Source organism: Saccopteryx bilineata, chromosome 1 (genome assembly GCF_036850765.1).
Source record: "Saccopteryx bilineata isolate mSacBil1 chromosome 1, mSacBil1_pri_phased_curated, whole genome shotgun sequence".
Classification (NCBI taxonomy): domain Eukaryota; kingdom Metazoa; phylum Chordata; class Mammalia; order Chiroptera; family Emballonuridae; genus Saccopteryx; species Saccopteryx bilineata.
In genome coordinates, this window is record NC_089490.1 from 216,746,947 (window position 1) to 216,762,743 (window position 15,797).

The 15,797-nt window shown below is 41.1% G+C and overlaps 1 pseudogene; it reads right to left on the bottom strand.

Moving 5' to 3' along the window:
- Window positions 1-9,348: 9,348 nt before the first annotated feature.
- Window positions 9,349-9,502, bottom strand: LOC136319458 (putative ribosomal protein eL39-like 5; annotated as a pseudogene).
- Window positions 9,503-15,797: the final 6,295 nt, after the last annotated feature.

Below are 15,797 nucleotides of genomic sequence, written 5' to 3' on the forward strand. Positions count from 1 at the left end.
CACTAGTAAATTCTAACTATATTCTTCTTAGAGTGTTCCACTATTTGCAGATCAAATAAGCAAAAAGAAAGGAAAGTTTCTCTACTCTATCACATGAAAAGGCTAGGGAGAAAAAATGATGAATTAAGTGAAGGCCGAAAGGTGCTCTGCACAGCCACTGCCTTCTACCCATACACAAGTCACAATCTATTCTTTCTAACATAATTAAGAAGAAATTCTCCTGCAAACTTAACCTTTTACGAGGGATATCATAGCCAGCCTCTTATATCCATGAGCCCAGTTCAAGGGGCTTACAGGCTTTTCTGTGGAACTTACACCTTCTGTCTCATTTCCAAAGAAATTACTACAAATCTACAGGGAAAGCACGGTACTATTATCCCTGTGCCACAAATAATAGCACACACCCAGAAAAAGGGGGGATATAAGGCCAGATTAATTCAAAAGATTAAAGGGGGAAGTATCGTTGTGCCTTTCCTTGCGGTGACTTTGTCAACCCGCAGCTGTTGGTCTTTACTGCGGTGACTCTATCTTCTTTTGCTGTGACTTTGTCAACCAGCAGTTGTGGATCTTCTCCTGCTGTTACCTAGTTAGCCAACATTAGTGGATTGGCTCCCGACAGTTCTTTTTTTTTTTTTTTTTTATCAAAACAGCAAAATACCAAAAAGGAAATTGAGGGAGCCCAGCTCTTTCCTACTCAAGCCACACATGAGCCTTCCTGACACCCATAACCGTGTGCATTACACCACATGAAAAATAAACAATAAACAGCCATAAAAAAAGAAAAAATAAGAATATATGATTAGAGGTAAGTTCTTGAGTATCTACTATGTGTTAGTCACTGTGCTAAATTCTACAACAATCCTTTGAGCAGTACAAACATTCATGTATGTCCTTGTGCCGTCTGACCAGAGTATGATTGTACATGTACTTCTTCAAACTCTGGGCTGGAGCAGTAGGAGACAGCCTTCAGTCGGAGACAGCCTTCGTCTTTCAGGGTGTCACTTACCAAAGCCAGTCCCTGCAACAGCCTCAAACGATAAGCCACAACGAAAATGCTTCGTATGTCAGCACACTACAAGAAGGGAGCGTGAACGGAGGGACCCAAGGGTGATGTGCATTGAATGTAACAAACCACTTTGCCTGCACCCACGTTTTGAGAAATACCACAGTTTGAAAACATTTTAAATCTAAGAAATAAATAAAAATACCTATAAATTGTCCTAAGAATATCATCATATGTGAGTACATATTTGAGATTTGCTAATAACAATACTTCTTTATTTACAGATGGGAGGTACAAGAGAATTGCATGAGATAACAAAAATTTTTATTTTAAAAATGTGTAAGGCAACATTAAAAATGGCAAATGTATGTTCTTGTTGTTTCCATATATTGATTATCAAACAAACATGATTTTAAGTTAATAAAACTGTAACTGGAACTAATTTCATTTTTTGAAAAATAAAACTCACTCCTGGGGATCAGCGAGCATGAAAAAAACTCACTACTCAAAGGGATAAACACAAAGATGGATGAGGTTCAAGTCCATGACTTCACCACTTTATTTAGAGAGGTCACAATGTCACAGAAGTAGAAATCAAACATTGTGGCAGTCCCAGCAGAGACCAGTTTCTTCTGGGTTTCAAACAAGGCCCATCAGAAATGGATTCACTTAAATAGTGCTTGAAGGCTAAGTAGACTTTGATTAAGTGCAGCCAGACCAGCAAGGGTGAGAATAGTTGCAATTGGTTGGAAGGTGAGCTGCCTTTGGGCGACAAGAGGCAGAAAGACTAGAACAGTAGCTTCCACATCAGATCAGGCAGTGTTTCAAACTGAGTACTGAAAAGTTTGGATTCTATTTCTTAGGCAATGGGGTGCATTTTGAAGCAACACAATCTGAGCTTTAGAAAAATCATTCTGGGCCCTGGCCAGTTCACTCAGTGGTAGAGCATTGGCCCAGCATATGGAAGTCCCAGGTTCGATTCCCGGTCAGGGAACACGGAACGACCATCTGCTTCTCCACCCCTCCCCCTACCCTCTCTATCTTTCCACCCCACAGCTATAGCTTGAAATGGTTCAAGCAAGTTGGTCCCAGGGGCTGAGGATGGCTGCAGGGTCTCACCTCAGGCACTAAAGTAGCTCAGTTGTTGAACAGCAGAGCAGCAGCCCCAGATGGGCAGAATATTGCCCAGTAGGGAACTTGCCAGGTAGATCCCAGTCAGGGAATATGTGAGAGTCTGTCTCTGCTTTCCCACCTCTCACTTAATAAAAAAAGAAAAATCATTCTGGTACTTGTGCAATGGATAGGTTGGGGATGGAGACAGAGACTAGAGCTGTGATGGTGAACCTGTTTGTAAAAACTGTCCACTTTGTGCTGGCGAGGATGTGGAGAAAAGGGAACCCTCCTACACTGCTGGTGAGAATGCAGACTGGTGCAGCCACTGTGGAAAACAGTACGGAGATTCCTCAAGAAATTAAAAATCGAACTGCCTTTTGACCCAGCTATATACCACTGTTAGGAATATACACCAAGAACACCACAGCACTGTTTGAAAAGAAGAAATGCACCCCCATGTTTATGGCAGCATTGTTCACAATAGTGAAGATCTGGAAACAGCCCAAGTGTCCATCAGAGGACGAGTGGATTAAAAAGCTTTGGTATATATATACTATGGAATACTACTCAGCCATAAGAAATGGTGACATCGGATCTTTTACAACAACATGGATGGACCTTGATAACATTATACTTAGCAAAATAAATCAGAAAAAACTAAGAACTATATGATTCCATACATAGGTGGGACATAAAAATGAGACTCAGAGACATGGACAACAGTGTTGGGGTTACAGGGTGGGGGGGAGGAGAGGGAGGGGGATAGGGGAGGGCACAAAGAAAACCAGTTAGAAGGTGACGGAAGACAATTTTATTAATGTCACCCCATCAAAATTAATCAAAAAAAAAAAGAATGTATCTCATGGCTAATTCAGGCAGTTAGAAGAATAATATAAGGATGCTAATTAGACATGGACAAGAGTGTGGTGGTTACGGGGGGCGGGGGGAGGGAAGGAGGGAGAGGGGGAGGGGGTGGGGGAGGGGCACAAAGAAAACTAGATAGAAGGTGATGGAGGAAAATCTGACTTTGGGTGATGGGTATGCAACAGTATTGAATGACAAGATAACTTGGACATGTTTTCTTTGAATATATGTACCCTGATTTATTGATGTCACCCCATTAAAATAAAAATTTATTTATTAAAATAAATAAAAGAATACCAAAAATATTTCATAAGTAGCAAGAAATGTTGAGAGAAATTTTAACAGAATAAAGTTAGAAAGATGGACTGTGAAAAAAAAATACAACAACAACAACAGCAAAACTGTCCACTTTGGCCTGACCTGTGGTGGCGCAGTGGATAAAGTGTCGACCTGGAACACTGAGGTCGCCAGTTCAAAACCCTGGGCTTGCCCAGTCAAGGCACATTTGGGAGTTGATGCTTCCTGCTCCTCCCCCTTCTCTCTCTCTCTCTCTCTCTCTCTCTCTGTCTCACTTCTCTAAAATGAATAAATAAATAAAAATAATTCAAAAAAATACAAAATAAATAAAAATAAAAAAGAATAAAAACTGCCCACTTTTGCAGTGCTGGTCAACCTGGTCCTTCCCGCCCACTAGTGGGTGTTCCATGTTTCATGGTGGGTGGTAGCGGAGCAACCAAATGGCAGTGTGATTGGCCCACCATGAAAGCTGGACCACCCACTAGTGGGTGGGAGGGACCAGGTTGGCCAGCACTGCAAAAGTGGGCGGTTTTTATAAAAAGGTTCGCCATCACAGGACTAGAGACAGGGAGAGGAGTTGAGAGGCTAATGCATCTTTGAATGGAGAGGACATGAAGGCCTGAATGGGGCAGCAGAAAGCAAAGGTTAGAAAACAGAAACAACTCATTTACTTTATAAAGCACTTTTTCATAGATTTTCCTCACTGACCCCACAAACTCTGAGAGATGAGTATCACTCAGATGAATGAATGAGGAAGCTCATCAAAGGTTGTTGATTTGCCCAATTTGCTTAGCTAATAAGCAATGGGACATCACCACAGGTCTTGTCTTCTTATTAAGGAGATACCAGGGGCAGAATCCAGGTAACTGGTTGTGTAAAAGCCAACCAGAGATTGCACTGAGAGGTGATGGTCAAAAAACCCTTGAAATGGATGAGATCATAAGGTAGAGAGATCTCAACCAGAATTAGAAACACTTTGACTCAATAGCCCATTGAAGTAATAAAAAAATAAAAAAAAGGCAAAAGAGACTGCAGAAACCTAGAAATTTTTGTAAATAAATTAAAACATTTGGGAAGAGCCTGATCAGTGGTGACACAGTGGATACAGCATTGACCCAGGATGCTGAGGACCCAGGTTTGAAACCCCGAGGTTACCGGCTTGAGCACGGGCTCATCCTCTTTGAATGCAGGCTCATTGGCTCGAGCATGGGGTCATGGATATGATCCCATGGTCATTGGCTTGAAGCCCAAGGTCACTGACTTAAGCCCAAGGTCACTGTCTTGAGCAAGGGGTCACTGGCTCAACTGGAGGCCCCTGGGTATATGTGAGAAGCAATTAATGAACAACTAAGGTGCCACAACTACAAATTGATGCTTCTCATCTGCCCGCCTATCTCTCTCTCTGTCTCTAAAAAAAAGTTAAAAACACATTTGGGAAGAATCTGCCACAAGCTTTATTTCCTTAAGTGTAAGAGCAGACACCTAGCTAAGGAGGCTTGACTGGACCAGACAAAGCTCTTTGGGAGATGAGAAGAATGGAGGGATTTAAACAGTCACAACTCTGGTAGAAGAGGAGTTGGGAAAGTGGAGTAGACTAAAATTCCAGAAGTATTTGTGAAAAACAAGGCAAGAGGAGACTAAAATTGATAGACAAGCTAGTGGGAAGGGAAAAAGCACTAAGAGGAGGGAAAAAAAATGCTTGTATTATTATCACACATTCCTATTTCTCTCCCTCCCTCCTTTTTTCCCTTCCCCTTTAATGTTTTATGCCAGGCAATGAGCCTGATTCAAAGATATGTCAGTTACTCTGAGAGCATGAATAAATAGTTTTAAGAACATGGTAATTATTTTTGTTAATAAAGTATCAGCCTCTCCTTAAACATCTGAAATGATTTGAAGGTCATACTTGGTAAAAACCTGCCATTCCAATTTCAGATCTTTCTAATTTTAGAAGTAATTGTCCTGCATGGTGGCTCCTAATGAAGATGTGTTATTTCATCTTAACAGAAGTCCTTATTTAGTTTTAAAAAATGCCTCTTCTAGAGAGCATTTTTACTATTTTTTAAAGACTTTCTTCATTTTAGAGAGAGAGAGAGGGAGAGGGAGAGAAAGAGAGAAGGGAGAGGAGCAAGAAGCATCAACTCCTATATGTGCCTTGACTAGGCAAGCCCAGGGTTTTGAACTGGCAACCTCAGCATTCCAGGTTGATGCTTTACCCACTGTGCCACCACAGGTTAGGCTAGAAAGCATTTTCTTTTTTTCTTTTTTCTTTTTTGCATTTTTCCAAAGCTGGAAACGGAGAGGCAGTCAGACAGACTCCCGCATGCGCCCGACCGGGATCCACCCGGCACACTCACCAGGGGCGATGCTCTGCCCCTCTGGGGCATTGCTCTGTTGCATCCAGAGCCATCCTAGCGCCTGAGGCAGAGGCCACAGAACCATCCTCAACGCCCGGGCCAACTTTGCTCCCATGGAGCCTCAGCTGCGGGAGGGGAAGAGAGAGACAGAGAGGAAGGACAGGAGGAGGGGTGGAGAAGCAGATGGGCACTTCTCCTGGGTGCCCTGGCCGGGAATCAAACCTGGGACTCCTGCACGCCAGACCGACGCTCTACCACTGAGCCAACCGGCCAGGGCAGAAAGCATTTTCAACCGTTACTATCCTGGTTAAACACTGTTCTCTGAAGTCATCTGCATGGCTGTTTTTCCTCCCAGGGAAGCACCTATCACATCCTGAGATATCCCTTCTTCCAGTTAAATTGTTAACCTCCTGCAGATCCTACAGCTCTTCTTGAAGATATGGTTTTGATTTACCCTAATCACTCTCCTCCAGACACCTACTGTTTGTCAGTATTTTTCTTTAAAGTTAGAGTTCATATGTACATTATTTTTTGCTCCATAAGATACACCTCCCCCTCCCCAAAGTGGAGAGGAAAATGCCCATGCATCTTATGGAGTGAAAAATACGGTATTTTATTAAAATTTAAAAAAAAAATTTTTTTTTACAGAGACAGAGAGTGAGTCATACAGGGACAGACAGATATGAACGGAGATGAGAAGCATCAATCATTAGTTTTTCATTGCGCATTGCAACACCTTAGTTGTTCATTGATTGCTTTCTCATATGTGCCTTGACCGCAGGCCTTCAGCAGACTGAGTAACCCCTTGCTGGAGCCAGTGACCTTGGGTTCAAGCTGGTGAGCTTTTGCTCAATCCAGATGAGCCCGCGCTCAAGCTGGTGACCATGGAGTCTCGAACCTGGGTCCTCTGCATCCCAGTCTGACGCTCTATCCACTGTGCCACCACCTGGTCAGGCTTATTAAATATTTTAACACACCATTTGGTTCAGAATATTTTTTTCTTATTTTCCTCCTTCAAACCCTAGGTGTGTCTTATGGTCAGGTACATCTTATGGAGTGAAAAATACAGTAAGTAAAAAATTCCACATGTATTTGATCAGTTTTCAATAGTTTGGGACTATTTCCTCCACCTTCCTATTTTCCTACTTCTTTTGAAGCTTAAAATCAAAATTGGGAATTGACACATCATACTTTGGAATAATAATGAATTTTAATTCAACTTTAGTTTTAACCATTTTTAAGTAAGTAGCACAAGGGAATAATAGGCTAGCTTCTTAAGTGTTAAGATAAATATATGTTTGTGTAGGCCTAGGACATTTCTGGAAAAACATGTAAGAAAGTGGCTGGCTCTACACTTCTAGGGAATGGGAAAGGAAGGTTCTGAGAGGGAGAGTTTAAATCTTTTTCTTTACACCTTTTTGTACTATTTGCATTTTACATTAAATATGGAATAAAAAGCATGATTACAATTTTATCCTTTTTTAAAATTTTTATTGATTTTAATTTATTGTGTTTACATAAATTCAAGTGTCCCACCGAATACAATTTTATTCTTAACTATATTTAGTCAATGAATAATTAAATGCCTCTTTTTATATGTGCTACAGTTAAGTTGAAAACTTATTTTTTGTGTAGCTGGATTTTTTAACCTAAGTGTAACATTTTGAATAACACGTATTGAATTTCATCTTGTTTTATTCAACCACTTGGACCACATCAGGGAAAAACTTTTTGAACTTGGTTCTTTAACTTAATACCTATATTTCCTAGAAATATCTCATCTGCTAAATTAATAAGTATACCACTTAAGGTGATTATAATAGTTGTAAAATCTAATATTTCTAAGGGCCTAATATGTCTGTGTACTGGGGTAACTGTCTTGTTTACTCTTCATGACATTCCTTTGAGGGTGGCATGATTGTACCCATTTGTGGATGATGGAACCAGAGTTAAGAGAAAAAAATTAACTTGCTCACATTCACACATGTCATCGTGGTAGAGCTGAGATTTGAAATTAAGGGCTGACTCAGAGCCGGTATTCTTTTTGTTTTTTAAATGTGATAAACACATAACATGCAATCCATCTTTTTTTTTTCTTAAGTAAGAAGTGGGAAGTCAGAGAGACAGACTCTCACATGCACCCTTACCAGGATCCACACAGCAAGCCCCCTATGGGATGGTGCTCTGACCATCTGGGGCCGTCACTCCATTGCTTGGTAACTGAGCTATTTTAGTGCTTGAGGCGAGGCCATGGAGCCATCCTCAGTGCCGGAGCCAACTTGCTCCAAACATTCAAGCCATGGCTATGGGAGAAGAAGAGAGAAGAGAGAGGAGGAAGGGTAGAGAAGCAGATGGTCTCTTCTCCTGTGTGCCCTGACCAGGAATCAAACCCCAGATATCCACATCCTGGGCTGATGCTCTACCACTGAGCCAACCAGCCAGGGCCACAACCCACCTCTTAATACACATTTAATTGCACAGTACAATATGTTTAACTATATGTACCTTGCTAAGCAGTGTTCTTAACTACAGAGTATCCAACTATTCAATGAAAAATGATAAACAGAACAGGGTCAAGTACAGAAAGTTGTGCCAGAGACCCTCTTCCAGTATGACAACTGTTGACTCACATTTCTTGTGTACATTATTCTGTTGCTCAACAGTATAGTATGTCAAGAGCTAAGTGTGCTCAAAACTGAGCTTCCCAATGTGATAGCCACTAGCCCCACAGGGCTACTAAGCACTTGACATGTGGCCAGTCCAAAGTGAGATGCACTGTAGGTACAAAATACACACTAAATCCCAAACACTTAGTATGAAAGAAAGCACTGAGATATCTCACTAACAGTTGTTTATGTTAAAATAATATTTTGGATATATTTGGTTAAATAAAATGTTATTAAAATTAATTTTACCTCTTTATTTTTTATAAATATTTTTTATAAAAATAATTTTTATAAATTATTTTTTAGTGGTTTTTTATAAGACCACTAAAAAACTTATTACATATGAGGCTTGCATTTGTGGCTGCTGTTATATTTGTACTAGACAGTGCTGGCCTAAAATAAGTCCTGGACCCTCATGGGCTTACAATTCAGATATACATATTAATACATAAAAGAGTTAAAAACAATGGAAAGCATTATTGAATAATGTAAGTATTGAAACAGAGTGCTACAAACTCCAGGAGTTCACAATGGAAACCATCACTAGAGAAAGGCCTTGTAGAGGAAACTGGACTTCTCTAGGTCTTCAAGGAGTTAAAGAAACAGGCTTTCTAGGACGTAGGCCAAAATGAGTGACACCTTGGAGATGAAATGTAGACCTGTGAGCAAGAATGAGGATGACAACTGGGGTAGAGCAGGTAATGGAAGCCCAGGAAACCAAAGAGTACAGATGGGATGGATTATCAGCTATCAACCCCAATCTGGGGCTCTTGGACTTACTCTTCGACATAAAGGAAGCATAGATATTTTGGGGACATGAATGATGAAATCTGTAGGTTGGATTTTTTTTCCATGAAAAAGACCCACATATTTATTACTAAACCAACCTATTATTGCAGAAACATAGAAACAAAGTGAAAATTCATCCCCCCCCTAAAAAAACACATGTGCAACTGTCCAAATGGTGATTATATTTTCCATGTGATGTGTTAAAATGCTAGTGACCCTAAAACAGCCTAAATATGCGTGCCATCTCCTATGTGATCCCTTACGGACAGTCCTTGGTTCTTCCTCCGTATCTCCTCTTGGAGTTGTATCCGATTTTATTACCAGTTTTTATCTGAATCCTTTGGAATAGGATGATTCTACTATCATTTCTGGGCCAGGAATTGCATGACCCTTAAAGTCTCGTGAGAAGACATGGTGAGGAACAGTCAACCACACACACTACAGTAAAAGAGAAGAAGAGATAGGGAAATCTGTGTTTTAGAGTGTTAACATGGCCAAGGTTCAGAATGGGTAGAATGGAGAAGGGGAGGAATTGACACACTGAAAAAAAAGAAAACAACTATCAGGAAGCTCATTTTAGTCCGTGCAGGAGATACAACTGGCACCAGACCAAGGTCCTAGCTATGAGGATGGAGAAGTGTAAAAGATATTTAAAAAATAAAATAGTACTTGATGACTGGTTGTGAATAGAGATTTGAGAATTATCTTCAGAGCCTAGCTAGCTCTGCCTGCTTTCTTTTTTATCCTGAATACATGAGAGTGGAAAGTATGACTATCGTGGTTGCTGGGACTGTCACACACAATAAAAGCCGTTCACTTGGCAAGATTAAAACAACCCATTCAAAAGCCCCGTAAAAACCACCAGCGTTTCCAAGAATCCTCTGGTCAGAACACTGCAAATCCTGTCCTGATATCGGCATCACTGAAACCAAAATCATGGAGCTCCCCAAATTGGCCCTGCTCACTGTTTAAATGAATATCAAATAATGGGGTTAAAATTCACTGGGCAGAAAGTGGAGGAGGACTGAGCTCTCAGAACACACTTGCTGGAATCCACACAAAGAGCAAAGGAGAGCTGGCATGTAAGCAGAACTGGAGCCTCAGACAGAACTAATTCAGACAAAGTCATCAGTGTTCCCAGCAGGCATTGGAGTGAGAGTGAAAGGTATTCTATTTAGCTCTACAAGTTCACCAAACTGAAGGGTTGAGTGGTGCAGGCCAGCAAATAGGTTACTACTTTTTTTATTTTGCTGGTGGGAAGTTTGGTACCAAGGTTTAATTGATCATTTTTATAGATTTATGTACTCTGGGAAAATTTCTTACCAATTATTTGAAAATAACTTTAAATAATGGTTTAACTATCATGTTTCCTGGATACCTTGAGATCTACCCTACTTATTTATTGATTTCCCTTTAATGACTATTCACTTATTTTTTTAATTTACTACTACTTATTAAACATTTACTATGGCCCAACCACTGTGTTATGTGATAGGAATACCAATAAACAATTTCTGTCCCCAAGAAGCACAGAAGGCCAACACATAAGCTCAGCCATTATCTAAATAATTGGTCCCATGACTGAACTACAGGGGTGGACAAGCCCAGTTCCCTGGGAGCAATGGCAGGACACTGAAGGCTCAGACAGGACAGCGACATGATCAAGTTTTGTAATCCATTCTCATTACTCATGAGTTCTGGATTTGTGAGTTTGCCTACTTGCTAAAATTTATGTGTGACCTCAAAATTGATACTGTGGTACTTTTGAGTTTATTTGTGGGCATGTACAGCGAAGTGAACACACAGTCCCTTTGGTGCCTTTGCTTTGTGCCCGATTCCTGCCCTGGCTGTTGGGGGATTTCCGTGCCTTGGGTAGAAAGCTCCCTGTGTCAGGGAGCTTTGCTGTCAGGTCTGTGACACCCACTAGCCAGGCCAGTTCCTAGGCCTGCTGGAGGACAGCGGAGACCCTGTGCTTCTAGGTGTCAGTTTATCTTGTAAACTAATGCTCTTGGAGAACAAGTGGCCCTGTGAGTTGAATGTATTACTTCCTTTTACACATGTAGAACCCTTTTTAAGCTACACGATGGCAAAAGTTGTGCTTTGCTCACCATCAAACCACCCTCAGCACCTAGTACATTGCAAAGCACTTGATAGGTCTTGGGAAAGGTTTGTAGAGTCAATCTTAAAAGTGGGACTTTAAAGCTAGTGAGAAAGAAAGGTGATGTCATGTCAGGTGCAGCGGGGAAAGGATGCCAGGGGGACAAGGAGGACTTTTCTTTATCCCTTAAATTGCCACTACCAATTTCCATCATGGAGCTGGGACTTTGATGCCTTGTTCTCTGTATCCCCAGGGCCAGATTCGAACCTGGCACCTAGAAGCCACTTAGAAATTATTTGTTGAATAAACTATCTCTTGATTTTGCTCGGTAACTCTCCCAGGTTTGGTAAGAGATATAAGGAGGATTCCGCATCAGTCCCCCACTAAGCAAACTTCTACTCTCCAGTATCAGCAACCTCTCTCAGAAAGTGAATGCTCTAACTTCAAATTTTTATGTTAGGACTTCTGGCTCTGGCCATGTGGGGTCACTGTACCAGAGTTGCTCTCTCACATTAAACAGCTGGAAAACGGAACAAAATCTAGGTAACATCTGTTTTCAGATATTGAACAACAGGTCTCAAGGGACTGCAGTCCCCCTGATGGAGGAGTGGGAATCCCAAATGAGGTGGGTCAGGACCGCCCTTGCTTTCTGTCTGGAGGCACTTTCCAAAACCCAGGCAGGACAGAAAAGACAAACTGAAATTTGGAGAGGCAGAGGCAACTGGGACTCCTTGAGCAACACGTCAGAGAGAGCTAAGCCAAGCGGTCCAGAAATCTGCATGAGGCTACCCTGAAGTCTTTGTTGAACACCTACCTAGCTGCACAGGCACGGGATGCAATGGCAAAGAACTACTGGTAAAGAGCTGTCGGCCAAACAATCACAACAATCACCTGAGCATCCATGGGGCTGAGGGACACTGAGTTCCGACACGCCACAGGGAAGCACCCAGGGAATACCCAGTGCAGTCAGGGGAGAAACCAAAGGTTAACTTCCCTGTAGATAGTAGGACTGTACTAGCTCTAGGTAACTGCATATGTTGCATTGAAATTAACCAGTATTCCAAGAAGGCGCTTACTTCTTAGGACAATGAAAAGTCCTGTTTCTATTTTTCTTAATGTTCAATCATACAGCTTAACTATTTTCTACATGTTCAGAGCTCCCATAGACAACCTGACACAACCAGTCTGAGAGTTAAAGTTAGCAATTTATGCATTTTATTATGAAAATAGATAAAATTAGAGCTTATCGAAAGAAGGATAATTTTAATAACTTCTGTTTGTGCAACACTGAATGCTTTTTAAAATAAAACACAGCCTGATCTGTGGTGGCACAGTGAGTAAAGCATTGATCTGGAACGCTGAGGTCAAGATTCAAAGCCCCAGGGTCAAGGCACACAGGGAAGCAACCAATAAACAGCTGCAGTGAAGCAACTACTTCTCCCTCCACCCTCCACTCTCTGTAAAATCAATAAATAAAATAACTATGTATTTATTTATAGAAATGTAAAATATAAATTAAAATTAATTTTAAGTGACATTATAGATAACACAAAGAAGAAAATAAAAATATAACCATTCTTTGTTCTGTGGATTTTAAAAAAAAATTTATTCATTTTTAGAGAGGAGAGAGAGAGACAGAGGGGGAGGAGCTGGAAGCATCAACTCCCATATGTGCCTTGACCAGGTAAGCCCAGGGTTTTGAACCAGCAACCTCAGCATTTCCAGGTCAACACTTTATCCACTGCACCACCACAGGTCAGGCTGTTCTGTGGGCTTTTTAAGAGCACTTTCCCTTACATTATCTCATGTTCTCATCACACCAACTGATTAGCAGAGGAGTGCAGATTTTTATTCACATTTTACAGATGAGATTAAATGCCTTGCCTGAGGACACTCTGCTTAATGGCCAGGAGACCAGATCTGGGCTCAGACACTGTGACTACAGGTGCTTCTAAGCTCTGGGTGCTGTAGTTTCCAATGAACTGTTCCCAAACAGTTTTCAATTAGATTTTCTAGTAAGGTAGAAAAGAGGTCAAGAAAACAGTTCAAGCATAATCAGTAAATTCTTTTTTTATTGACTTTAGAAAGACACAGAGAGGAAGTGGGGAGAAAAGAGAAAGAAAGAGAGAGCGAAGCATTCATTCTTGGTTCCACTTAGCTGTGCATTCATTGGTTGCTTCCCATGAGTGCCATGATCGGGGATGAACTAAGAGGGGTCCCCAAACTAAGGCCCGCGGGCCACATGCGGCTCCCTGAGGCCATTTATCCGGCCCCCGCTGCACTTCCGGAAAGGGCACCTCTTTCATTGGTGGTCAGTGAGAGGAGCATAGTTCCCATTGAAATACTGGTCAGTTTGTTGATTTAAATTTACTTGTTCTTTATTTTAAATATTGTATTTGTTCCCTTTTTGTTTTTTTACTTTAAAATAAAATATGTGCAGTGTGCATAGGGATTTGTTCATAGTTTTTTTTTTTTTTTTTTTTTTTTTACAGAGACAGAATCAGAGAGAGGGATAGACAAGGACAGACAGACAGGAACGGAGAGATGAGAAGCATCAATCAGTTTTTCATTGCGCATTGCAACACCTTAGTTGTTCATTGATTGCTTTCTCATATATGCCTTGACCGCGGGCCTTTAGCAGACCGAGTAACCCCTTGCTTGAGCCAGCGACCTTGGGTCCAAGCTGGTGAGCTTTTTGCTCAAACAAGATGAGCCTGCGCTCAAGTTGGCGACCTCCGGGTCTTGAACCTGGGTCCTCAGCATCCCAGTCCGACGCTGTATCCACTGCACCACTGCCTGGTCAGGCTCATAGTTTTTTTTATAGTCTGGCCCTCCAATGGTCTGAGGGACAGTGAACTGGCCCCCTGTCTAAAAAGTTTAGGGACCCCTGAACTACAACTTGGTGTGTCAGGCGACACTAGAACCAACTGAGCTAACCAGCCAGGGCCAATAAATAATATTTTTAAGCTTAAATAGTTAAGGGAAACCTTTCAGGAAGGTAAAATAAAACAAAAACAAAACAAACATTCAGGAGTTATTTTAGCCTGAATCAAAGAAGCAGCTGGGTTTCTTGTCACTTTCAGGTAGTAGATTTTGTGAGAGAGAGCGGAGGACATCCTAATTGACATGCCACACACTGACCAAGTAGAGTTCCATTTGGTGAGAGAGCAAGGTAGCCCAGAAAAATAATTACACTGGGATAATTGGAAGATGCAACTAAGTAAATGGGGAGGGTGTATGAAATTTTATAAATCTAAGAAGAATAAAGAATTCTCCTAAATCTACTGGGGTTTTTTTTCTTTTTTAAGCTGATGCTTTGAAATTTTTTAGTTGTTATTTTGGTCATTCTTGCTTTTGAGAGTAGCTGACCTCCTTCCCAGACTTTGACTTGTCTTTTTAGGTACTTAGAGCCTAAAGCACTCTCTGGAATTGTAAGGTTGCCCTATCAGCCAGAGAAGTAGCAGCAGAGGAAGTCAAATTTACACAGGAGGCAAAAAGGTTTGTTTTCTGCCTCATCCTCACCCTGTTTGCCCTTCTCATTTCAAGATAAATTTTCTGCTTAAACAAAAAACAAAAAGCAAACAAACAAAGGGCCAGCAACTTGATACTAGATTCAGTGTTTACACCTAAGAAGGGAAATGGGAGGGATCACCTATTCTTGGACAATGGGATCCTCCCTGCTTGGGTTCAGGATCCCCATGCTTCACTCCCACCATGCTTCCATTTCTAAGTGGAATTTCTGTTGAGGGTAAGTGGTGTCTTTGTTTCCAAAGCATTCTAAATTATGGACTATCCAAAATGCATATCAGCTTACCATGCATATATTAACCCTCTTATCTTGAGCCATCTAACAAGGCCTGGTGTGAGCACAGTAAATGCTGCTATCTGGGCAGATTTTGCTGCTACCAAGAGATTGTCAGGGTCCAACACAGGTTGCACCAAAACATCTCACAATGGCATATTGATTACTTTGAATTAAATTACTTGACCAGCAGCCAGTGCCAGAAGGGAACTTAACCCTCCAATGTCTCTCTGAATGCAGGAAATAAATCTCCCACTTGAAAGGTGTCCTCCCCACACCTAGAAACACCCTTAATTACTAGAGTAAACAACTAGCCAAAGCGTCTGTATAAACAAACCTTGTCTCTTTTCCGATTTACTGTCTTGTTGAAATTCCTTATTAATGAATACCCAAATCTTGCTTGGGTTCTTGTCCAATGAGCACTACCACTTTTTCATCTTGTCAATGCTTCACAAATTTATTGCTTCTCTAATGGTTTGAAGAGATGCTTAGTTTGGACAGTTCTTTGAGCTTCATTTTATGCTCTGAGCATTTTAGTATGATTCCCTGTGCACATGTATTAAATTGGGTTTTTTTCCAGTTGACCAGGTCTTATGTCAATTTCATTATTTTATTATTAGTTCAGCTGTAAGAACTGAAGAAGGGTAGAGGGGTGAATCCTTCCCTCTCCAACAAGATCGTGTCCCAGAGCTAAAGAAAGTTTGTTATAAGGTTTTCTCTCACTTCAGTCTGATGATGTGGTCCATCAACCATCAAGATTAAGTCTTCATTTTTCTAAAGTTTCTGATAAATCTATTCATTCATGAAC